This window comes from Bacillus rossius, chromosome 8 (genome assembly GCF_032445375.1).
Source record: "Bacillus rossius redtenbacheri isolate Brsri chromosome 8, Brsri_v3, whole genome shotgun sequence".
NCBI lineage: Eukaryota > Metazoa > Arthropoda > Insecta > Phasmatodea > Bacillidae > Bacillus > Bacillus rossius.
Genome location: NC_086336.1, coordinates 29,708,856 through 29,721,964, shown reverse-complemented (window position 1 = coordinate 29,721,964; position 13,109 = coordinate 29,708,856).

Sequence of the window (13,109 nt, the reverse complement as noted above, 5' to 3'; positions counted from 1 at the left end):
GCAGTTATCGTTACGCTCGCCATCTTGAAAATCCGTAATTTTTATGTTAGAAAATCGGGAAAATTTTAAAAATCACTAAAAAAATTATTTAATCGAATAAATAATAAAAATCTTAAAAACCACTGTTGCAGTTATCGTTACGCCCGCCATCTTGAAAATCCATAATTTTGATGTTAGAAAATCGGGAAAATTTTAAAAATCATTAAAAAAAATTATTTGATCGAATTAAAAAAATATATTAAAAACCACTGTTGCAGTTATCGTTACGGTCGCCATCTTGGATTATATAAATTTTGCATATTTCGTTACACCCACCATCTTGGTTGAGTAACATGTCATTCTTACACTTTACGTTACAACCACCATATTGGATCCTATTAATGTTGCAATTATCGTTATGGTCGCCATCTTAAAATCAAGAAACTGGAGATCAACATCTTGTTTTCGTCGGCGAGAGTGTGCTGATGTCATGTTAATTTAATTCTTATCCGGTAGAGTGCAGTAATCAATTTATGCTGTGACACCCGCCATCTTGAAATTTGGACGCCATCTTGAAAATCCGTAATTATTTAGCTATAAATTCGGGAAAATTTTTTAAAATCATTAAAAAAATTATTTAATCGAATAAATAATAAAAATCTTAAAAACCACTGTTGCAGTTATCGTTACGCCCGCCTTCTTGAAAATCCGTAATTTTTATGTTAGAAAATCGGGAAAATTTTAAAAATCATTAAAAAAATTATTTAATCGAATAAATAATAAAAATCTTAAAAACCACTGTTGCAGTTATCCTTACGCCCGCCATCTTGAAAATCCGTAATTTTTATGTTAGAAAATGGGGAAAATTTTAAAAATCATTAAAAAAATTATTTGATCGAATTAAAAAAATATATTAAAAACCACTGTTGCAGTTATCGTTACGGTCGCCATCTTGGATTATATAAATTTTGCATATTTCGTTACACCCACCATCTTGGTTGAGTAACATGTCATTCTTACACTTTACGTTACAACCACCATATTGGATCCTATTAATGTTGCAATTATCGTTATGGTCGCCATCTTGAAATTTAGTCACCATCTTGAAATTTTGACGCCATCTTGGAAATCCGTAATTTTTATGTTAGAAAATCGGGAAAAATTCCAAAATTCATCAAAAAATTAACTTAATAGAATTCTGATTGATTATATCGATGTACGTCCTTGGTTCGAAACCGGTGAGGGCAAAAAATAAAAAAAATCAGATGAATATTGGAGTCAATGAATATTGGAGCCAATGAATTTTGGAGCCTGTGATCATTCCGTTTCCTGCGTGTACGTTCCGTTTCCTGTGTGTACGTTCCGTTTTCCTGCATGTACGTTCCGTTTTCCTGCGTGTACTTTCTGTTTTCCTGTGTGTAAATTTCATTTTCCTGCGTGTACGTTCCGTTTTCCTGCGTGAACATTCCGTTTTCCTGCGTGTATGTTCCGTTTTCCTGCGTGTACGATCCGTTTTCCTGCATGTACGTTCCGTTTTCCTGCGTGTACGATCCGTTTTCCTGCGTGTATGTTCCGTTTTCCTGCGTGTACATTCCGTTTTCCTGCGTGTACGTTCCGTTTTCCTGCGTGTACCTTCCGTTTTCCTGCGTGTACATTCTGTTTTCCTCCGTGAACATTCCGTTTTCCTGCGTGTACGTTCCGTTTTCCTGCGTGTAAATTCCGTTTTCCTGCGTGTACATTCCGTTTTCCTGCGTGAACATTCCGTTTTCCTGCGTGTACGATCCGTTTTCCTGCGTGTACGTTCCGTTTTCCTGCGTATACTTTCCGTTTTCCTGCGTGTACATTCCGTTTTTCCTGCGTGTACGTTCCATTTTACTGCGTGTACCTTCCGTTTTCCTGCGCGTACATTCCGTTTTTCTTGCGTGTACGTTCCGTTTTCCTGAGTGTAAATTCCGTTTTCCTGTGTGTATATTCCGTTTTCCTGCGTGTACATTCCGTTTTCCTGAGTGTAAATTCCGTTTTCCAGCGTGTACGTTCCGTTTTCCTGCGTGTACATTCCTTTTTCCTGTGTGTACTGAGTTCATGGTCTATATGTCTGATATTGACATGACCCGGTCTTGCGGTCACTGCCTTTACGATGACGGTGCTGCCTTTTCGTTGTCGGTGCTTCCAAAATGTGCTGCCTTTTCGATGGCGGTGCTGTCTTTTAGATGTTGGTGCTTCCAAATGTGGTGCCTTTTCGTTGTCGGTGCTTCCAAATGTTCTGTCTTTTCGTTGTCGCTGCTGTCTTTTCGTTGTCGGTGCTTCCAAATGTACTGTATTTACGTTGGCGGTGCTGCCTTTTCGTTGTCGGTGCTTCCAAATGAGCTGTCTTTTCGTTGGTGGTGCTGTCTTTTCGTTGTTGGTGCTTCCTTTTTTGTTGATTGCGCGTAGTACAAAATGTAGTGATTGAATATTTACTAGTTTATCACCTCTTGGTGTTACTAAAATATTTTACAAGGTTACTTGGTCCTTTAGAATGTATAAAAATGTCACGATGGATTACGAAGGTCATGTGGTCCTGAAATGACTAGCCTATACTTCTGATAATGACATGACTCGGTCTCATGGACTGAAGACAATTGATCTATATGTGTGGCTTTGTACATGAACGGCTTATATGTTATTCAGATTATTGAAAAATTAGACTTTCATAATAGGCTAATCGGTACTGATTTAATTCGTTGGTCCGGTATATTGACTTGAGTTGATTTTCGTAAAGTGAATGATTAATAAACTCCACGAAAGGTAATGGAAAACAGAACCTAACATTTATTTAATAATTAGTTACAACTGTCTCTGGTCAAGAATCGAACCGTGGACAGGGATCCATCGATTCAATTTGTAAATTAATAATTGATTTTTTCGGAGACTATTGGAATTTTTCCCGCATTTCTAGCTAAATAATTACATGATTTCAAGATGGCGGTCAAATTTCAAGATGGTGGGCACCTCAGTAATAATAAATGATTACTGCACTGTAGCATGTTAGAATAAAACTAGCATGATGGTAAGACGAGTACACACAATATGGTGTTCTCCAGCAGACGAAAACATGATGGTGGTAATGACCACTAGCATGTACTGAACATAAAATGACGGATCCATGATGGACATCAAGGTCAAGGTCAAATTTCAAGGTCAAGGTCAAAGTTCAAGGTCAAGGTCAAAGGCCAAAGTCAATTTTCCAGGTCAATGTCAAAGTTCAAGGTCAAGGTCAAAGTTTAAGGTCAAGGTCAAAGTTTAAGGTCAAGGTAAAAGTTCAAGGTCAAATTTCTAGGTCAAGGTCAAAGTTATGGTGAACAGAACATTATACTAACATGTCTCCAGCACACTCTAGCAGACGAAAACAAGATGGTTGCCTCCAGCGGACAAAGACAAGATGGCGGACATGACATCATACCAGCTGATGGTAAATACCTAGTTATTGGTGGTGGTAGGTCAGTCTGTAGGTGGCTTCTGTGGAGGAAGGATCTGATTTTTTTTATTTTTTGCCCTCACCGGTTTCGAACCAAGGACGTACATCGATATAATCAATCAGAATTCTATTAAGTTAATTTTTTGATGAATTTTGGAATTTTTCCCGATTTTCTAACATAAAAATTACGGATTTCCAAGATGGCGTCTAAATTTCAAGATGGTGACTAAATTTCAAGATGGCGACCATAACGATAATTGCAACATTAATAGGATCCAATATGGTGGTTGTAACGTTAAGTGTAAGAATGACATGTTACTCAACCAAGATGGTGGGTGTAACGAAATATGCAACATTTATATAATCCAAGATGGCGACCGTAACGATAACTGCAACAGTGGTTTTTAATATTTTTTTTAATTCGATCAAATAATTTTTTTAATGATTTTTAAAATTTTCCCGATTTTCTAACATAAAAATTACGGATTTTCAAGATGGCGAGCGTAACGATAACTGCAACAGTGGTTTTTAAGATTTTTATTATTTATTCGATTAAATAATTTTTTTAATGATTTTAAAAATTTTTCCCGAATTTATAGCTAAATAATTACGGATTTTCAAGATGGCGTCCAAATTTCAAGATGGCGGGTGTCACAGCATAAATTGATTACTGCACTCTACCGGATAAGAATTAAATTAACATGACATCAGCGCACTCTCGCCGACGAAAACAAGATGTTGATCTCCAGTTTCTTGATTTCAAGATGGCGACCATAACGATAATTGCAACGGTGACGTCATTATCCATGATTAGGCTTATCTGAGGCTGTAGACATGGATGCTTAAGCCTACATATGGACATTTCTAGCTGCTGGGATTTTTACGGAATAAAACGGGAAATTTTCCCTCGAAACGGGAATTTTTCCCTCGAAAACGGGAATTTTTTTCTTAAAACGGGAATTTTTGAGTCATTTTGAGTCAATTTTGAGGAATTTTGAGTCAAAAATGGCCACCGTGACGTCACAATCCAAGATGGCGGATAGGACACACAGCTCCACAGCCTGAAGCCTGTTTCAGAACATACTATCCTATACTACTAAGGTTACATGTTACATTTAAATTTATATGTTTACTTTATAAAAAAAATTCATTTATGTGCTGTGGAATGAAAAAAACGAAGACACATTGAATATTTAAACACTAATATTTTAAAGGAGGCATAAAATCTTGCACTTTCTTTCTTGTACATACTAATAACTACAATGTGTTTTACAGATAACTGACATGTCAAAAGGTAAAATTATTTATTATGAACGTTCAGCAAAAATCTTTACACTTTTCTTTCCTTTAAATGACAGCATTATTTTTTCCATATGAATCACCCAAGTTTGGTAAGTTTTGAAGATAGACAATCATGAAATATTAGGTTGTAAAAAATACTCTTTATTTTTCCAAAAAAAAAAATTTATTTCACTTTCTTAGTTACTATCAATTAACTGGCAATGAAATAAAATTCTAAGTGAAATAAAAAAAGCACTATTATAACAAAAATTCACAAAATAATTCATTTTCATTGAATGTCCAAAGAATTTAATCTACAAGAAAATGTTCTAATGTCTTCACATGCCAGCATTAAACAGAAAATAATTCTTCCTTTCTATGGAGTGTCCAAGGAGTTTAATGTTTCAGCTCATTTTCTAATTTCCTTACATACCTGCAACAAACAGAAACAATTACAAGTACTGAGAATGTAGAGAATAAGTCATATAAATGGCAATCTGGAGACAAAGTCCATAACAGAAACTGTAGAGCAATAAAGTAATACATAGTATTTAACAGAAACTATATAGCAGAAAAATAATATTCATGGCAACATGATACACACCAGATGGTCAACACATTTCATTTGGTAAGTATATGTATAATTTGATAAGCTCAATAGTTTTGGTAGGCCTATCTTATTTAAATGTATACTGTTCTTCATGTATTCACAGCTTTCAATATTTTTTTTTGTTTTTAATATGTCGTCGCCCAGGTTTTTCCCCAGGAAAAGTGCAGCTGCCCGGCTGCTCGTGGTAGAGGGGGTTCAGGCCTCGTGGCCTCCGGGGAACGTCAACCTGGTGCCCGAAATGACTAATACCAAATTCAACGATCGACTCATGATTTATTAGCCCACTAACACGGAATACTTGGGGCTGGCCCCGTTCCTGCCTGCGTCCGTCTGGGGTGAAGCCCGGCTCCGTGGGCTGTGCCACGCCGTTCCGTACCGCACCGAAAGTCCGTGCGACGCTGGCACTGACACGATAACTATTAACTTCCCGATGTTCAGGATAGGTTTTAAGTCTCTGTAGGTTGCAAGCCTTCTCCCGCGTCTCAATCGTGACCGCTTGTTAGGCAACCGCGCCACGAAAATCTCCCGCGATTCACGCGACTCTCCGCGACTACTCCTCGGGGCCGCCTGCCCAGCGACTACTCCGCGACTACTCCTCGGGGCCGTCTGCCCAGCGACTACTCCGCGACTACTCCTCGGGGCCGTCTGCCCAGCGACTGTGCGACTACTCGCAACCGTGTTTTCCTCGCGACTGACTCGACTGAGCGCTCCGCGCGCGGCGCTTCCCCTCCCGGCGCGTCTCTCCCTCCCCTCGACGTCTCCCACGGAGCACATGACGTTTCGCAGGCAGGGCGGGACCTCAGTCGCCCGGTGTACAAACACAACAATACCCTTCAAAAATATAAAAGATGACAGTCCGCTGAAAAAAAAAACAACACACACTGGTATATCATTATGCCTAACTGGCAGGAGAGGCGTTGCCTCGTCATAACGGCCTGTAGGGAGCTAGGTAGGCACTTGGGTCGACGTCAAATGCCCCCCCTCCCACGAGGCCGCTATGCGCGGCAACGTCTCTCAGTTAGGTATCACTCGACGCACTTGGGGATAATTCAAACACTGTGTGGTCACACTGGGGGTCAACCTCGCACTGCTCCCAGGAGGGTAACAGGCTCATCACGCTGCACCTGGGTATGGGTACGTCGCGGCGCACTGGCATGGTCAGAGTGGGGCACACATAATCTTTCAGATATTCAGGGGCCATGCGGGTCCTGGAGGGACGAGATGGTGTAGCGGGTTTGCTTACTACGAGCGCGGCGGGGCCTGCCTGAGGGGGAAAATCTGCGTGCGGACTCGCCTTAGGTGTGGATGCAGCCTGTGGAAACAGGTCGAACAGGGTGGGGGTCGGGTCATCCGAACGGCACTCACCCCCGGTCCACTGCATCTGTTGGCGCAGGCGGCGCTCCTCCTCGTCCCCTGTGTTCGCCTCAACATTTGTTCCCAGACACTCAGAAATGTCGCAACCGCCCCCAGAGATTTGGCGGGGAAGGCCCTGCTCCTCACTGACCCCCTCTTCTTCATCATCCGACTCTGGTTCCGTGACAATTTCCCGTGACCCGTCCCGGTACGCCTGCCGCCCCGTGTCAAGGGCGGGCCACCCCTTCCAACCCCTCTCCAGAGAGTCCAACGTTGTCTCCAGGTACTGCCACAGCTCCCGGCTATAAGGCCACTGCTCTGCCTCCTCCCCTTCAGCCCTGCCTGGTGTCCTGTCTCCCGCAGCCGCAGAAGTCACGTCTCGTGTCTCGTCATCCGGGATCACGTCCTCTGTCGCGTCTGTTGGCCTTGTCTCCAGTATGTCCGTGGACGTTGGTGCTGGAGTGATGTCTGTGGGAGTAACGTCTGGCACATTTTCCCTTGCCTCCCCCGGGGCCTGGGGGCCTATCGGACCACGTGGCTCTGACGTCCGGGACGCTCCCTGGGGCGTGTTCGCCGGCAATGCTGGCGGCCAATCCGGACTCCCGGGCTGCTCTGTGTCCGTTTCCACGTCCGTTGCACGTCTGAGGTCGTCCCTATGAATTTTGGTACGCCCTCCATTGGGCGTCCGTACTATGTACGACGTTGGTCCTGCCTGACGTAGAATGGGCCGGGGCCCCGCCCATTTTGGCGCTAACCCAGCGCAGAACTTTTTGGCTCCAGATGACAGGTGGTGTTGGCGCACAAACACCTGCTCCCCCGGCGCTAGCACGGGCGGTGGCCTATCCGTCTGTGGCGTGTGCTTGCGGAGGTAGGTTTCCTGATGTTGCCTTGCCTGCTCCCGTTTCTCCGACAGCTCTGCCCGCAGCGACTCGCCCCACTCCCCTGCTGTAGCGGCCGCCGCCACGCGGCACTCGCCTGGCAGCGCCAAGTTCTGCCCCTGGACTAGTTCTGCCGGTGTGTACCCCGTAACCGCATTCGTCCTTCGTCTCAGACTGTACAGGAGAGCCGGAATATGCAAGTCCCACTTGCTGTGGTCCTCGCCCAACCGGAGACGGAGCTGTGCCTTAATTTCCTGGTTCCGTCTCTCGGTTGGGTTGGCCCTTGGGTGGTATGTGGGGGTAGTATGATGGTCCACCCCCCATCTTCGACATGCCTGCTTCCATCTGGCACCCGTGAACTGGCATCCATTATCACTCAAAACTACTGCCGGGTATCCAAACCGGGGAAAAACCTCCCCGTCCAACAGGGCGATTAGTGTACCCGAACGGACGTTGGAGACAGGGTAGGCCTCCACCCACCTGGTGAACAAGTCTGTGACTACCACGAGGAACCTCCTTCCCTTGCTGCTCCGAGGATAAGGACCCATGATGTCTAGCGCTATGGTGTGGAAGGGGTGTTGGGGCTGCCTCGGTCGCTGCTGCTCCTCACCATCTGTCCTCCTCGCCTTGCAGTGTTGACAGCGGAGACAATTCCTCACATACTCCCGGACGTCCCGGGCCACCCCCGGCCAGTGAAACGTGGTGCGCAGCGCCTCCGCCGTCTGCTCTGCGCCGGGGTGACCCACGAGCCGGTGGTCATGGAAGTAGGCGAGGATGGCGGATCGGGCTCCCTCCGGGGCGTAAATTCGCCTTGACTCCATATCCCCAGGTGCCCTACTCTGCAGGACCCCGTCTACCACCCTCTGGTACGGTGTCACCTGGGCGCCACACGCCTCGACAGCGGCCCTGGCGGCGGCGTCTCCCAGCTGTACCTGCTGAACAGCATTGATGAGGTCGGCTAGTGTGTCTACAGACTCGCGACCGAGTCTCTGGGGCTGGTGAGTCACAGCGTACAGGGCGGCACGCCCGGATGACTCCCCTATAGCTGAGGAGTGACCCTGTGGAGGAAGCAGGTCCTCCCAGGATCCTCCGTCCTCGTAGACATTTGCCGGGTCAGGGTGCCGGGAAAGCTCGTCCGCGAGCTGGTTCGCTTTCCCCGGCACATGCTCGACTTGGAAGGCATAGTTCTGTAGCGTCATGGCCCACCTGGTAAATTTAGACTTGCGGCCCTGCATTGTGTTTAGCCATTTGAGGCATTGACTGTCTGTCCTAAGAGTGAACTCTTTGCCCTCAAGGTAGTGCCGGTAGCGACTAACCACCCACACTACCGCCAAGCATTCCTGTTCATTTACGTCATAGTTCCTCGCGGCCGGCCCGAATTTGGAGCTGGCATACTCCAACACTCTCCGCTCGCCGTCGGGGCCGACCTGGTATAGCACCGCCCCCATACCCACCTTGCTGGCATCCGTCTGCAGGTACAGGGGCTCCCCTGGTGCCATACGGGCGAGGACATGACTTCTCCGGAACAGGCGCTTGACGGCCTCCAGGGCGCAGTCTTCTCGGCTGTCCACCTGTACTTTGTCTTGGGCGAGAGCAAGTCGGTGATAGGAGCAGTCACCATCGCGAAATCCGGAACGAAGGAGCGTAGCCAATTTAAGAGGCCCATTAAGCGCTGCAACTCCTTCCTCGTGCGTGGTGCTGACTTAGTTTCTATGAGGTCTAAGTGCTTCGGTAGAGGTCGGCAACCCGCGGCATCCACCATATGCCCCAGGTATTCGAGCTCCGCCGCCCCGATGTGACACTTATGTGGTGCGCAGGTGAGGCCGTGCCTGGCCAACCGTTCGAGGACCAAAGCAAGATGTCGTGCATGGTCCTCCCACAATCTGGACCAGACGATCACGTCGTCCAGGTAGGCCGTGACGAATTCGCCCACGAACCCATCCAGGACGCGGACCATCATGGTCTGAAACGTCGTGGGGGCGTCCATCAGCCCGAACGGCATGGCGCAGAACTGGAATCGGCGACCATCCGGGGCGGTAAAGGCTGTTTTGGGGCGGTCCTCGGGTTTGACAGGGACCTGCCAGTACCCGCTCTTTAAGTCTAGTGATGTGAAAATAGTGGCGTCCCCCAATCCCGCTAGGGAATCTGCAATGTTTATGAGGGGTGGGGGTGCAGGGATTGTTACTGAGTTCACTGGCTTAAAGTTCACACAAAAACGAAGAGACCCATCCTTCTTGCTTGCCATAACCACTTGACTATTGTATGGGGACTCGCTCGGCTCGATCACCCCGTCCCTGAGCTTTTCTGTAATCTGTTTCTGTATGGCTCCCCGCTCGACTGGTCCAAAACCGCGGGGCTTTACAAAAATAGGTTGGTGGGGCCTGGTAGGTATAGAATGTTCTGCCATTGTCGTGCGCCTTAGCATGTCCGTGGCTGCGAAGACTTGGGGGTGCTGTGACAACATGTCCTCGAACAGGGTGACGTACTCAGGGGGCACGTCATTGGCAATGTCCGCCAGTCAGACTAGGTTGGCTGGCGGGGCGGGAACTGCTCGACCCACGCCGTACACCGTGCGACGGCCCCGTCGACCCACGTGCAGCCTACCTTGTCTGATGTCGATGGTGGCGTCCTCCTGGACCAACCAGGGTAGGCCCAGGATCAGGTCATCTCGGAGTCCTTGGACGACCAGGGCGCTCGTCTGACTAGACTGGTCACGTATGCCGATGGTTACCTGGGCGCGCCCAGAGGTGGGCGCGCTGGTCCCCTCGGTGGCCAGTAGGACGGTCCCCTCGTACTGCTCCAGTTCCCCCTCCGGCACCAGGTGGGCAGCGACGTACGAGTGGCTCGCCGCCGTGTCCACCAGAGCATGGACGGGGTGCCCGTTCAGGAGCACCGGGACTCGGAGCAGAGCAGCCTCGTCTTCCCCCAGCCGTCCCAGGCAGACAGGTGCGGCCCAGTTCGCTGTGGGGGCTGCCGGGGCGACTGGCGGCCGGGTGGGTTCGGCCGCGCCGGCCGATGACGTGATGCCGGCGACTGCTGGTATCGGCCCGCCGCTGACGTCTGGTGGTGCCAGCTGTGTTGGTACACCCTGATGTGCTGCGGATGACGTCGCGACCTCTGATGACATTTGCCCGTTCGTCCTGTTCCCCGTGAATCTGGCTGAAGATTCCTGTCGGCGACCCCTCTCTCTGTCCGCCGACAGTGACTGATTCGTGATCGTCGGGCGGGTGCGTTGGGGACAGTAGCCGACTAAATCGCTGCCCCCTACTGGAAGTTTCCCGGCCGGCGTCCCTCGGCCTCCATCTTCCGCCACACTTGTTCCCGTGTCGGACAGTCCACGTGCCAGTGGTATTGCTCAGAGGTGCAATATTGACACCGCGGTGGCCTGCTGCCACTCGCCCTTCTGTCCGCATACCGCCCGTCCCGCCTGGCTGCTTGTTCCGGTCTAGCCTCGAGTTGCGGTCTTGAGTGACGTGGGGGAGGCTGGGCCCCATAGGGCACCAAGGCCATAGCGTCCCCTGGCGCCACCTGTCCCTGAACACGAATCTCGCGCCTCGGGCGCAACGGCGTCCTCTCCTCCCAGTTGGCACGCAAGTCGCCTTCCACCTCCCTTGCCCGCTCGACAAACTCGGACAGCTCCAAATCGGTCGCGCCCCGCATGAATGGTCTCAAGTCCGGTGACAGCTGCTCGCAGATGAGTGGGAGGATCTCGCTCGTCGGCCTCCCAGTGTCCAAACGGCGATAGAGTCGCATTTTCATGTGCACAAATGCCTCGACGCTTTCACTGTCCGCCTGCGTCGTGCAGTACAGCTGCCGATGACAGCTGGCCCGCGCCTGTGGCCCGTTGAAGCGCCTCTCGAATGTCCGCACAAACTCTTCCCATCCTGTGAGGTAATCGCCGGTGTCCGTCCACCAGGTTCGTGCACGGCCCCGTAGCTGCCCGCTGACCTTGGGCACCCAACTGTCCCTCGGCACACTCGCCAATCTGTCCCGGCATGCGGCTAGGAAGTCCCGCGGACATTCGTGTAATTCTCCCGAAAACTCCGGCAACACGACGGCGACCTCTGTCACTCGCATCACTATAGGTGAATGTCCGTGATTCTGTCCGTCACTCTCCCGCGTCACTCCCGGATTCCCTGTCTTGTTCCACGGACAGGTGCACACTTCACTGTCCTCCGTTTTTACGCCGCCCAGTTTCGCGGTAAAAACTAGCCCGCACCACGCGCACCTATCTCCCCCTTCCATCTTTGTTGCGTCGGAGTCCATGCTGCCACTGCGTCCCTCCGACCCGGCTGAACCGGCAGGCCCGTCCATTATCGCTCGCGCGATAAGCTTTGTAAGCGAATACGCGCCGACACTCAACACCGCCGTGCGACACTTCACTCGCAGCTCGCTATCTCGCCGCGCGATCTGATCCCTGCGTGAGACGCGACGTGCTATCGTCCGTAGCTCGCTATCTCGCCGCGCGATCTGATCCCGGCGTGAGACGCGACGTGCTTTCGCCCGCTGTCGCGCCGCACTGGCGCGCCTGCTTCCGCTCCCCGTGCCTCTTGCTTCCCTGCGTACTTTCACGGCCCGTCCTACGACTCTGCACGTCACTGAAATTACTCACTACTGTTCGTTACCCTGTGTAAAGTTCGTAGCCACACAAGTTGAGCGCCACTTGTCGTCGCCCAGGTTTTTCCCCAGGAAAAGTGCAGCTGCCCGGCTGCTCGTGGTAGAGGGGGTTCAGGCCTCGTGGCCTCCGGGGAACGTCAACCTGGTGCCCGAAATGACTAATACCAAATTCAACGATCGACTCATGATTTATTAGCCCACTAACACGGAATACTTGGGGCTGGCCCCGTTCCTGCCTGCGTCCGTCTGGGGTGAAGCCCGGCTCCGTGGGCTGTGCCACGCCGTTCCGTACCGCACCGAAAGTCCGTGCGACGCTGGCACTGACACGATAACTATTAACTTCCCGATGTTCAGGATAGGTTTTAAGTCTCTGTAGGTTGCAAGCCTTCTCCCGCGTCTCAATCGTGACCGCTTGTTAGGCAACCGCGCCACGAAAATCTCCCGCGATTCACGCGACTCTCCACGACTACTCCTCGGGGCCGCCTGCCCAGCGACTACTCCGCGACTACTCCTCGGGGCCGTCTGCCCAGCGACTACTCCGCGACTACTCCTCGGGGCCGTCTGCCCAGCGACTGTGCGACTACTCGCGACCGTGTCTCCCTCGCGACTGACTCGACTGAGCGCTCCGCGCGCGGCGCTTCCCCTCCCGGCGCGTCTCTCCCTCCCCTCGACGTCTCCCACGGAGCACATGACGTTTCGCAGGCAGGGCGGGACCTCAGTCGCCCGGTGTACAAACACAACAATACCCTTCAAAAATATAAAAGATGACAGTCCGCTGAAAAAAAAAACAACACACACTGGTATATCATTATGCCTAACTGGCAGGAGAGGCGTTGCCTCGTCATAACGGCCTGTAGGGAGCTAGGTAGGCACTTGGGTCGACGTCAAATATTTGTCAAACATTCAGTTACATAAAAAATTGGAAATATTGTAT